At 36.6% G+C, this 6,000-nt stretch overlaps 1 pseudogene; it reads left to right on the forward strand.

Moving 5' to 3' along the window:
- Positions 1–3,500: 3,500 nt before the first annotated feature.
- Positions 3,501–4,595, forward strand: LOC126952271 (MAPK-interacting and spindle-stabilizing protein-like; annotated as a pseudogene).
- Positions 4,596–6,000: the final 1,405 nt, after the last annotated feature.

A 6,000-nucleotide genomic window follows, 5' to 3' on the forward strand; every position in this document is an offset into this window, starting at 1 on the left:
ATGTCAAGAAAAGCAAATGAAATTTCAAAAATATCTTGGGATACAAAGCAAATAGTAGTGATTTGACCAAAACCATAGCCTAAAAAATATAGTGGAGAAGCTACACAGGATAGGACAGAAGTAAGAATAAGGGCTGAAAATGGGGATAAAATATGGCACAATTGAATCTATCACCACACACATTTCCCTTTCTCATCCATATACACTGAGAGGAAGCAAAAGATATTAATATCTGCATCCAGATAAAAACAAAGACCAAAAATGACCCCCCAAATCTTCTCCAAATTAATTGAATAAATAGTACAGAAAAGTGAAAACTTTTAGGTTGATGACGCAGAGGAAAAACATTCTCATTCTAGCATTCAGGGCCAGCATCCTGAGAACAAGCTAATTGCTTACTCATCTAAAGTCAAACTTCATATTTGGCATTCCTGGCCCTGGTCCTACCTAACCCAGCCACATATTCACAATTCCTACACAAGAGAGAGAGAGAACTGTCAGGCCTCTTACCTACAAAAGGAAAAGGAAAACTGTATCAACTACCAATTATATATGTATACACACATATATATGAACAATGAAGAATTAACAGGCAAATAAGGAAAATGAGCATCATGAGAGAAAAATACAAAGAAAAACATAGAAAAACTAACTCTAAAGAAGGCAAGGAAGCATAAATAAAAGATTTTAAAGGAGCACCCCAATTAATATGGAATTCAGAACATATTATAGCTACAAGATATGAACAAGATACTCTGAAAAAGGAGCAACGATAGAGCAAAAAGAGCTACCAGACATTAAAAATATGTTAACTTAAAAACTCAAGAGAAGTACTGGAGATTAAATCAAAGAAGTCTTTTAAGAATATAGTATACATAGCAGAGAGAAAATAAGAAAGAAAACATAAGAATGTCATGGAGAGCCAATCCAATAGGCTTAACATTCAACCAGTAGATGAGAAAGATTTAAAAAAAAAAAAAAAAAAAAGGCAGAGGGAGTGAGAAAAGTATAAGATTTTTTTAGAGCAAAGAAGAAAACTTTTCAGATTTGAGTAGACTTGGGGTATTGAAAAATAGATTTAAAAAGACTCATGCCTGGAGACATTATCATGTAATACCACAGATAAAAATTATGAGGAACAATTCCCCAAAGTTCCTAAACACAAAAGACATATTATCAACAAAGGAATAGGGACAGGTGCTATCAGCATCACTGCATATCTGAAGATAATGACAGAATATTTCAAAATTGTAATTGTAGATGTTTTGCAGTCTACAAGTCTATACTCATTCAAATTATCAGTTAACTGTGAGAGTAAAATGAAGATATTTTCAGACTAACAAGGATGTAGAATATTTTTCTCCTGGGTGATCTTTTGGAAACTCACTAGGCCATATAATCCAACAAAATAAGGACAAAAATTTATGCTGATGCTAGAGAAAGGTAAGGACAAATCTCTGCAAGATGGCTGTGCAGCAAGTCTAGAGAGCAAGCAGTATACATTGGAGAAGAGCATGGAGGATTCAAGAAGTGAGGTCACATAAAAGAGAAAAAAAAAGAAGGAATTCAGTAGGCTAGATGGTAAGACAGGAGATTTGAAAAACAAAAAAATGAAACTGTGGTGTATATATATATATGATGGGATACTGCTCAGCCATATAAAGGAATGAATTAATGACATTCACAGCAACCTGGATGAAATTGAAGACTATTATTCTAAGTGAAGTCACTCAAGAATGGAAAACCAAACATCATATGTTCACAACTCGTAAGTAGGAGGTAAGCTATTAGGATGTAAAGGCATAAGAATGACACAGTGGACTTTGGGGACTCGGGGAAAGGGTGGGAAGTGGGTGAGGAATAAAAGACTACTAATTGGGTGGGGTATATACTGCTCAGGTGATGGGTGCACCAAAATCTCACACATCATCAGTAAAGAACTTACTCATGTAACCAAACACCACCTGTGCCCCAATAACCTATGAAAAGAAAAAAATTTAAAATAATGATAATCAAAATTTTAAAAAAGGAAAACAAAAAAATGAAGATATAGTAAATCAAATAGTGCCAGAATAAAAGGGAGGAAAGAGTAGTTCCTCAGAAGAACTTTTTAAAAAATATTACCATAAAAGGGTAAAAAACAGTACATATCCAGGAAGATTAGTACTGAGAGGAAGAAAGAGAGCCAATGAAGGAGAAAAAGAAAGAGTGGCTAAAGAGTTATGAGATAAACAGAGTATATTTAAAAAATTTTCTTCAAGTCACCCAGGTAATTACTGCTTCAAAGTTAAGGAGGGTGAAGATTGAGTAAATGTCTTTGGAAATATAAGTGATTGATGATTTGAAGCAATTTAGTAACATGGTAGGGATGGAATTAGATGTCAAGTGTAAGAGAGTAAATGAGAAGTGAGAAAGTGAAAACAGTGATGATAATTGTTTTTGTCTAATAAATGAATGAAAAAAGCAGGGCAATACATGGAGGAAATATCAAGGTCCAGAAAAAATCTTGTTATCTGCCTGATGTTTTTAGGATAGAAAGAAAAACAGATATAAATAGAAGGAAAGAACCTGTAAGAAGTGAGTCAAGTAAGGAAATAATAAGGTAAAGGCACACAAGGATATACTCAAGGCTGTGGGTGAAGCTATTAACCTTGGTAGAGAGAAGTTTTCCTGGGAGACAGGAGGGAAGAAGTAGGGGATGTTTGAAAATACATACAGGAAACATTTAATGTGTTGAAGAATGTATAACTTTACAAATTTTGAAGTGAATATGCACTATGAAAGCCATGTTTCTTTTGGTGTCCTTGAAATTATGAATTGTTCATTGCAAAAATATTTTAAACTACTTCCGATAAGGTAGTGAGATATTAAATTTTTATAAAATATTACAAAATTCAGACAAAATCCAATTTCAAGAATGCAGTCATAGATTAGGTTGTAAAAAGCAACACCATTCTCAGTCAATATAAACATATGAAATAAAAACTACAAGTCACAGTTGTCACTGGCAAATTTAACTTGGTGTCCAATTGGTTCCCTAAATGCCAGGTGATACCCCATGATAAATGTGGGTATGCCCATGAATATGTGTTAGTGTGTGTGCATGGGACTTGGAGAAAAGAAAATTGGAAGTAATTGGATTATTTGCTTGTATAAGAAAGTCAAGTCTAGTTTCAGATATTAAAGGCTAGATAAAAGTCATTAGTTTTGAAGCTAATTACTTCCAATTTTCTTTTCTCCATTTATCCTTAAAGCATTGTATGAAAAGGGAAGAATCATTCCTTGCCAACTGTTGCCTTCCTATCATTCCTCCAAGAGATAAGTTAGGATATTGGTAAGACTGTATTTAATGAGACCCCAAACCAACAACTTAATAGAGTTTTCTTCTCATATAATAGGTTAGTGATGGGTAATCCTGAAATCGTGTAGTTGCTTTCTCAATTTAGTCATCCCAGGACGAGAGTACGTTCTTGTCACTTTGCCATTTATAGAGTGTTGTTTTCATGTAATAGTTCAAAATGGCCCACAGTCATGATCATATATATTTCAAGCAGCAGTCTAAAGGAAGAGGAGAAGAAAAGGACATACCTTTGGGAACATGAGTTGAAAGTGCACCTATCGAAGAGGAGCCACGTGCTGCTGGTGTTGCAGCCACTGCTCTGGCTGCAGTCAGTCAGGCTGCGCCCACTTCTTCAGGGCCCAGTCCCTCGGACCCATCGCCCCTTCTAGACCCTACTGTGGTCTCGGATATTGCCGGGAGAATGTCTGATGAATTTTCTTTGGCAGATGCACTACCTGAGCACTCCCCTGCCAAAACCTCTGCTGTGAGCAATACAAAACCTGGCCAACCTCCTCAAGGCTGACCAGGCTCCAACCCTTGGAATAATCTGAGTGCTCCACCTTCGGTGCCATCTGGACTCCCACCAAGTGCAACACCCTCCACTGTGCCTTTTGGACCAGCATCAACAGGAATGTATCCCTCCGTGCCTCCCACCAGACCACCTCCAGGACCACCAGCACCCTTTCCTCCTTCTAGACCGTCATCCCCCCAACCTGGTGGTCCTTATCCAGCCCCAACTGTGCCAGGCTCTGGGGCCATATCCTACACCAAATATGTCCTTTCCAGAGCTACCCAGACCATGTGGTGCACCCACAGATCCAGATGCAGCTGGTCCTTTATGTCCATGGGGATCCATGTCTTCTGGACCTTGGGCGCCAGGAATGGGAGGGCAGTATTCTACCCCTAATATGCCATATCCATCTCCAGGGCCATATCCCGCTCCTCCTCCTCCCCAAGTCCCTGGGGCAGCATAACCTGTTCCATGGGGCACCATTCCATCAGGAGCCTGGGGACCACCAGTACCATATCCTGCCCCTACAGAATAGTATCCCACACCAGGATGCTATCCTACTCCCAGTAATCCTTTCCAAGTGCCTTCAGGACCTTCTGGTGCTCCACTGATGCCTGGTGGCCCCCATTCTTACCACTGAGTTAACAATGGACGAAGAGATGACACTTTGCTTTTTGAAGTACATATATATGCACATGAATGCATATATAAAAATTGCTGGTTTCACTATTAGAGGGCATTCATGAAAGACAAATCTTGTGCCTCTCAGAGAAGATAACTGCCTCTTGTACTTGGATGTGTAGTACATCATATGTACACAATCAGATAAAAGCGTAGAAGTAAATCATTCAGCTGTGATTTTTTATTTGGTTTTCATGGAAAGTTAAAGTATATTGAATAGCTCTTTGACAGAATTTGTTTAAACTATGAAACTACACGCTTAAAAATCTAAGATGTGGATTATTGTTAGAATCTGCAATTTCATTGACAAATTATTTCAAGTATTTTTCTATAATCACTTTCCCCTTCTAAATAAATAAACTTTGAGAATAACCCATCATAACCCAAAGAAATGATGCCTCAACATTTTGCACTGCTCTGTCGGACAAATTCAACTGGTCCTCTTGAGATCGTATTTTGGATATGCATTTTTAAACTGTCAGTAATTATTGTCAGATGTGGAGTTCAATAGCCAGCCAGTGTTCATTTTTATCCTTGAGCTTTTAGTAAAAACTTCCTGGTTTTATTTTTAGGCATTGGGGCATACAGCACTAAAGTCTGCTATTTATGGAAACTAACTTTTTTGTTTTTAATCCAGGTCAACATGTATGTAAATTACATTTTTAGATAATTGATTTAAAAAAAAAAAAGGAAGTACACCTATCACTTGCAGTCACATTTTATTTACCAGACTTAAGTCACATGGTCACACTCAGTTGCAAGGAAAGCTAGAACATACAGTCCTCATTTTAGGCAACTATATACTCAGTTAAAAAGCTTGGGTTCTATTACTGTAAGAGATAAAGAGATACTTAGAGATGAATGTTTCACCCATAAAGCTTTTCCTCAGTTAAAGCAAACATACCGATATCAAGCAGATAAGGGTAGCCTCTCTTCAGTTCTTATAAGAACTGAACCTCAGGGAACAGAATGGAATGGAATGTAAATAATAACTTTTATCTCTTTCAAGCATATGAATATTTAGGTAGTAGAAGATGGTAAAATAAAATGCTGGATATTAATTATTTTTAAAATTAATTTTTCCCGAAACTTAAACTATTCTTAAGCATTTTTATGATTAAGTGAAACTTTCATTCACTCTACCTACAACTAATTAAGCATATATCTCATAATCCACACTTTGCTAAGTATTGTGAAATATTCCGAAGAAAAATATGATATGATCTCTATTCTCAAGGAATTTACAAGAACTTACAGTTTGGGTAGAAAACAAATTTAACATTCACAAGGCTTTTCAAGAACAATTAGGTGCTGAGTTGTGTGATACTTCTTTTATGAATACAAAAGGAGGCCAAATTAAAGATAGGCCCCTGTTAGCTGCAGAAGATTAAAAGCCTGTGTGGAAAACTGAAATTTGAATTGATCATATAAATATAGGTAGAATTTATTTATAAAATCTTTCATATGT

The sequence above is a fragment of the Macaca thibetana genome, chromosome 4 (genome assembly GCF_024542745.1).
Source record: "Macaca thibetana thibetana isolate TM-01 chromosome 4, ASM2454274v1, whole genome shotgun sequence".
In the NCBI taxonomy this organism is placed as follows: domain Eukaryota; kingdom Metazoa; phylum Chordata; class Mammalia; order Primates; family Cercopithecidae; genus Macaca; species Macaca thibetana.